Consider the following 7,799-nt stretch of genomic DNA (forward strand, 5'->3'; position numbering starts at 1 on the left):
TTATGTATCCATATGCTCAATCTCATTTATAAACAGTGGAGAGAAAATAAAAGATATTTTGCTGCTGATACTGCTATTGTTGTTATAGCCTGCTGCTGTGGGTATCACTGAAGCAGTTAGCTCCCTTCTTTCCTTCTGTACTACAGTATGTTAATTCCTGGAATGCACTCTGTTCTGATGCATACTTGGTAAACCAAATAGCCTTCTTACAACTCTTGCTTATGAAAACATATTTCTAAAGATGTGTGACTGCAATAGAAGCACGCCTGCCTTTTAAGAGTTGCACACATTTGCTAACCCACAATATTCTTGAAAATAATCCCTTAAAAAACACAAATCAGATACACAGAAATAAACAAAAACTGTAGGTGCCTATATGGAAATGGGTTGTAACTCTGTAGAAAAAAAGATGGGTTAAAACAGCAACAAACCTCAAAAAGAAAAAAAAAATTAAAAGCCAACTAAAAAAAACCCCAAATCACCTCCCCCTCAAAAAAGCACCCAACCAACAACCTCAAACAAAAAAATTTCTAGGCATTTGCCTGATTAGTCACGTTAAATTGGAATTTTAAATTTAGTAGGAATGCAGTCATTTTGATTTGTTTGGAAAATACCTCAACCTTACAGACTTTGATATTAAACCTAGACTTTCTTTGAACCAAAACTACTGGAGCATAAAAATAATGCTTCTGAAGGGTTGGGGTTTTATTTTGCTTTCTAAATGGTGTGGCCATGGAAACACTGACTCTTTTCTTGCATGCTTTTCTTTTCTATTTTGTGGGTTTCCAAGTGTATTATCTGCATTGCCTTTAGTGGGCTGATTCCTGATAGGAATAATTTTGTTCAAATGTGACGTTTGGAGGTCATCTAGTCCAATCTCCATCTCAGACAGGTTTAAGCAGATCAGGTTACTCAGTCCTATTTGATCAAATCCTGAACACCTCCAAAGACAGATTACACAGCCTCTCCTGGCAACATTTAACAATATTTGAACATCCTTATGCTACAAGAAAATTTCTTTTCGTATACCAAACTGTGTTCCTTGATTCCTGGTCTGTTGCTGTAGGAGAGTCTGATGCTCTGGAAAGGGTCTGATTGTCTTCACTGTAATCCTGGTCAAGTATTTTTACTCAGCAATAAAGTCTTTTATTCTCCTTGTTGAACTGATCAGTTCCCTCATTGTCTTCCAATGCACACACTGCTACACTCCTTGACCATCTTGGTGTCAATCCTTTTGATTCTTTCCTGCATATTAAAATCCTTCTTTTACTGGAGAGCTCACAGTTGGACACAGTGCTACTGCTGCGTTGTCACAAGTGCTGGATAGAGAGGAAACATCCCTGTTCCTAGACTGTCTGGCTACGCTCTTGGTTGGATTTCTCTGATGCAAGAGCACACTATTGACTCATGTTCAACTTGTCAAGCCAGATCCCTAGGTGCTTGTCTGAAGATCTGCTTCCTATACAGTCAGTCCACAGGTTGTACTTTTGGAAGGGGTTATCTCATCCTAGATGCAGGATTCTGCATTTCCTTTCATTGAAATCTGTGAGGTGTATGTCTATTTCTACATTCTGTCAAAGTTCCTGTGAAAAACAGCTCCAAGATACAGCATATTGCCTACCTCACCCAATTTGGTGTTGTCTACAAACTTTAATGACAGTTTGATGCTAAACTGTGAGAGAGTATGCAGTAGCACAGCATAGAGAGCAATAGAGTTGCTCAGAATGAAATTGTCCTTGGTAAACTTGTATTGGCTGTGCCCATTCACCCTCTTGATGAATATAAAAATTTCATCTTTCTCACTGTTTTCCTGTCCTTAGTCACTACCATGGATAACATATTGCAAAATAAATAAAGGAAATAATGATAAGGAGCAGTCCATGTTTCATTGTATGTATCTATAATAAAATTTGCTGTATGGAAAGGGAAATCCTCACTGCTTCACAGGGAAAGAATGGGAGGAGAGGCAAAGAGGGATTTTGCACACAAAATGTCTGTATCTCTCTTTTTTTTCATATATTAGTGGGTATCAAACCCCTGTTTTGTCCTGAACTGCTAAAGGAGAGTTTGATGCCCAATTTTAATGAAAATCTGGAAATTACTCTCTAGGATAGAGTGAAGCAAAACAGTAGGTGAGTCCCTTTTCTTTTCTTAACGTGAGTTTCTAAACAAGGAGCCTGTTGGGTATGTCATGTTTATATATGACTTCATGAACATATGAATGAGCACTTTGCTTCAAACTGAGGAAAGCACACATACATACTCTTATCACAGAATTGCATAGAGCAGTGCACAAATGTTACTGTCAGAGAATATAATTGTTTCTAAGAGGAGGAAAGCAGTGTCATTTTCCTTCTTCAGCTTTGTAGGCTGAGCCACATAAGCACTATAAAAATAGAGATTGTCTATTAAAAAGTGGTCTAAAACCACCTTTAATTAGTTTAAAAATAATAAGGCAGAGAGGGAAAGAAACAAATTCCACTTACATTAATTGCTGTCACTTTTACCCACAGAAGAAACAGCACACCATTTTACAGAAATCACACCTTTCATTGAATCCTTCCTTTAGATCCAGAGAACTAAAGAGAAATGTACTATATATTCAGTAAGTAAATGTATCTAATGGAACAGGGGTAGAATTCTTGGTCAAAGACTTGAACACAGTTTAGGTAGTTCACAGGGTTTGTGAGGAGCCCTGTCACAGGTTGATATCTTGCCTGTTGAAATGTCAAGCCATTCTGTTGCTTCAGCACAAGTACTAAATAGGACTCTCTCATTCTGTGATGTGGTAGAAGTGCAACAGGCTTAATCTAATAATCATTTGAAATTCCTAGCCATAGTTAACCTTTAAATATTTCTCTGAGCCAGTAATGGATTTCAGTTCCTAATGTCAAAACATTCTACCTGCAACAAAGTTTTAACTTTTGAAAATGTAATTTGAACTTCTTGTAATTGTAAGTTTTCAAGAGTGGAAAAATAAGACAGAAATGTCTCAAATATCTGAGGGAATTAACAGGAGACACTTGCTTCACATCTGGTCTTTGCAAAATTACATGTTGAAACTGTGTCAGACATTGAAGTGGTCTAAAATCCTTAATATACAGTGTCAGTCTTGTTCAAAGTTAAATTCCTGGATTTCTCTGAACAAATATAAAAAAGAAAAAGGGACTGTGAATTGAAGCTAAACAAAATAAGTCCTGTCCTTTCCTCACCTTCAAACAACATTCAATATCTTCATATATCTTTTTTTAAAGTCTTGGTTTCATGGAATCACAGACTCACAGAATACCCAAAACAACCAAAAAACAAAATTGCAAATAATTCCTATCAATTTGAATCAAAAGTCTAAGGAGTGAACTAGGATTCCTTTGGATCAACAAGCTTCAAATGAAGTCAGTATATTGAAAGAGCAGGAATCTGTAAACAAGAACAAGTTATTCCAGCTCCCTTTTTCCTCAATAGAAATAATAATTTTAAAGACAAGTTATTCTAAACTGTTGCATCCTGGGTTGGTTCAGTTAGGGGCTTTAATAACTGTTAGTTAGCCGGTTCTATGTACTCCCATTTCCCCCTCACGATGGTTTGCTCTGAGTCACTCAACATTGGAGCTTTCCCATGTCAGTCTTGTAGTCACCCCCTGTTCATTCCTGAAAGTTCTGTGTCAGTTACCCCATCCTTGTATTCCTGTTTGTCCTGGAACCCTGTACCCACCCCTGTTGTGTTCCCGTTGGCTGCAGTGGTCCATGTCACTCCCCTGTTGCCTGTCCCCATTGGGCGAGGGGGGCTTCCGCCCCTGTCTGCCCACCCCCCATATAACCCCATGCTTCCTTTGTCTCGGCGCCATCTTGACCATGTGCATGCTAGGAGACGGGTGCCTCTCCAGCCACCACAGCAGCCACATGGGAATAAACATTCTCCAGCCACGCAGGACAAGGTGTGCCTTCTCTCGTCCCTTTATCTCCTCTCAGCGTCCAGCTACAAAGAACGGCAGACCCACACAGAGGCTCAGCGCTAGAGCTTCCAAACACGCAGCAGCCCCAGTCTCATGGTCAAAACGGGGAGCCTAGCCGGGCTCCAGAGCCACCCAGGCCCGGGGAGAAGAACGCAACACTGCACTAAACCACACAAAATATCTTATTCACCATCATGGGTGGGTGAATTGTAAATCTATACATAAATTTATAAATCTTTGTATATTTTTCTGTAAATTTAAGTTATAGTTATCTCCATTAACTTTAGGCAAAAATGTCCTTCTATTAACATCACTGTTTCATTGGTATTCTTTGCAATGTTCTAGTAAAAAAGAAGTGTGGGAGAATTATATCTTGTTAATTTAATGCTAATCTTTATTTTTCTTTATTTTTTATTCTTTTTGAGCAATCATCACATTTGTTTACCAATTATCTTACACAATATACTAGCAAAATTGGCATGTGGGCTCCTAAATCAAGTGAACTCAGAGTTAAACTTTGGATGTGAGTAATTAGTGGTTTTCTGAGCTATTTCTATGCACTTTTCATCCTTCAAATCAGATCACTAAAGAGGTTCCTAACATGAGTATTCATTCTTACTACCCTTTCCACAGTATAAGTAGCACTATGTTCTAATGAAGCACATTATTTTTTGGTCAGGTTTTTAACACAGTAGTAAGAATTTGCAATTTTTGAGGAGTTCAAACTCTTCACTAACATGGTCAGCTTTTTAAAGGATAGTCATAACAGTCATTTAAAACAAACATGTGAACAAAATATTTTAGAAAATGTATTCATCTAATGATTTAATACTTTTACATTTACTGCTCTCTTTTAGGAATAGAAAAATTGCATGTGTTAAATGATGTGGAGATCTAGGAAGATGAAAGCTTAGGCCATAGATTTTACCACAGAACAGCTAGGAAAAGCTATATTGTAGGGATATCTTGAAAATAGTATAACCTGGGTATTAAATATCAATGAAAAATCTGAGCAGAAAGTGATGGACTGATTACAGGTTTGAGATATTACTGCTTTACACATTAATCAGAGCATGAGGGACCAGAGAGGAATTTGGAGGTGAAAATGTTGGGATTTTTTTTTTTTTTTTTACATATTAAAATTAAATTCATAACTAGTCAGCCATGAAATCAAAAACTCAGAAAGATAAGCCAATATCTCCCTGCAGACCTTGAAAGAGCAAAGGTAATTTACTGAGACTAAAAAATGTTCATTTCTTGAGGGAGAGTCAGGAAGAACTTAGAACTCTTCTATATACATATTTTTACAGCATTGTGTGCTGCTAACATTATTCAGTTATTATATGAATAAAAGTTGCACACTGCAAATGTTTCCCCCACACAGTGATTATATAGTAGGAAGTTGGGATAAAAGAGAGAAATCTTTTAGTAGTGTGCAAATTTTTCATTTTTGTTTTCACATATCAAAGTGTTTTACCCTTCCTGAGAACATTATTATAGTTTTTATAGTAACTACTGAATCTTTTTGGGATGTGACAGGAGTGTCACAAGAAAAATTTATTTTTATTCCTTCATATCAATATTTATATATTTGTCAGTCAATAATCCAAGGCCATGGTGCTCAGTGCAAGTAGAAGTGCTTTCCCTCTGAAAAGTGAAGCCAGCAGTGTGCTACATGATCACATTCAAATCATGAATGAATGTGCACGAAATCTGGTAGCTGTCCTCTGTTGAGACCAAAACTTTGTCCTTTCCATTATCACCTAGTTAATTCCAGCCTGCAAGTCTATAAGACATGGGCATCACGAGAAAGCCAGAAGCCTCCATAGTAACTTGTAAGAACTCCAAGTAATGCAGCTAAGAACATGAGCTAGCAATTAATGACACTTTCCATATCTCTCAGTCATTTCCAGACCCATATGAAGTGTCAGGAAACCACTATAAAGTGAATGAATCAAACAAAGTCTGAAAAAAATAAACAAGAACCGCAAATAAAGCAACGCTAAAGAAAACCCAAACAACCCCAAAAGGAAACATGAGACTTTTGTTTACAGTATATTTTTCTCTTGGAAAATGAAACTTTAAAAGCAAATGTTGTCAGGTTCTTCTGGAAGATGAAAAACATGTTACAAGCTTGATTTTGATCATGTACAAGGCCACTCAAGAATGTCTTAAACTGACATGAAAAGAAATGCTTCTGTTTTCTTCCTTGTTTTTCTACCAGATGAAAAGAATGCTGTATTGTACTGGATGTCTTGGTGAGGAACTGAGGTCTAGTTATACCAGACGAACAAGCAACACCTGGTGTGAAGTTTCAATCCTACTTTTTAATTCTATTTTATCATTTTACTTAAAAATTTAAATATTTTAGTGTCCAGATTTTTAAAAATACTGAAGCCTTTTCAGATTCATCAGTGTTTAGATGAATAAACAGTATGGATAAGTAAATTTAGTGAAAGTATGTTTCCAAAAGGCTGTGATGAAATTTCATGCTGAGTAAGAGATCTGAATGCATATCTTGGTATACGTCGCAAGCATGAGAAGGGAGAAGACATTTGGAAGGAAAATAAGATCCTCATTTCTACAGCAAATAAAATCCCTCATACATCTTTATCTCTACAGCAAGGGAATGTTATCTGCCAGAACACTTCTCATTTCCTACTACAACTTTAAATGAAAGCAGCAGCCTTTGTAGATTCTTATTTGAGTCAGTCAATATTGTTTGCTGCTGGGGAATATGTGTGACAAGGCACAGCTAAGACACCTAGAAAAACACTTATATTTTCATTCTACAGATTTTAATGTCTTGGTTCCCGTGTGCTTGAGAGAACATTAAATGCTTAGACAATGATCGAGTGTTTTATGAGATACATTTTGAGCTAGAAACATTTTAGATCCAGATACTCATTGTTTCATGTACATGTTTTTAGATCTATTCTTACAACTAAGTTAATATTACAGAAATAAATTGCATTAATTTTCAGTTAATTAAATCCGGCGGCGATTTAATTAACTTTTCCCACCCCGACCAGCTCCCGAGAACGCTGCTTGGGCACCTCGGCTCCTCGTCAGGGTCGATGCCAACGCTACTTCTGGGCGCTTCTGCAGCTGCGCTCCGGGTGGGCTGACCGCACTTCGTTGTCAGTGCGAGGGAAGGAAACGAAGAGGCAGGGAATTGTCCAAATCCGTCCGCATGGCAGCTGGGCACTTTATTGGCCGCAGGAGCCACAATGGAGAAGCCGTGACTGCTCCCAGCCTCGCTTGGACGAATCTGGCCCTGAGGCTGGGGAGCTGTGGAGGGATATAGGGGTGGGACAGGGGAGGATGGGAGCTCTCTGCCCAATGAACACAGATGCCGTGGCTGTGACGTTGCCACAACGGCCAATGGGCACACGATGGGGGCAGACACAGGGGTTCAGGGCCAGTGGGACTGCGGGAATGAGGTGACGAGCACGGAACTGCTGGGGACTGGATGGGGGAGTGGTCACAGAAGTGGCATGGGAGAAGACCCAATGGCCAGCAGCCTGGGGCTAACTTCTGTGGTGGGGGAGAAGACACGGGGGACACACATGGAACCGGTAAACTAACAAAGACCAGAACCCCAAATCTAAACCCAAAACCCAGGATGCAACAACTAATAATTAATTCTCTTCAGAAGTAACAAAATAAAACCATAACATAGATACACAGAAAAATATTCAGATGCCAAATTGAAGAAAAAACCAGAACAAAATAGGAGATCTGTTGGCAGCATGCACCTGATAAGTGTCTGCATTTCAGAAACTGCTTTGAGAAAAAGAAAATACTTTGAGCCCGAAGAGAGACAAAACTGCCATAGAGAAGTATA

Source organism: Vidua chalybeata, chromosome 4 (assembly GCF_026979565.1).
Source record: "Vidua chalybeata isolate OUT-0048 chromosome 4, bVidCha1 merged haplotype, whole genome shotgun sequence".
Lineage (NCBI taxonomy): Eukaryota > Metazoa > Chordata > Aves > Passeriformes > Viduidae > Vidua > Vidua chalybeata.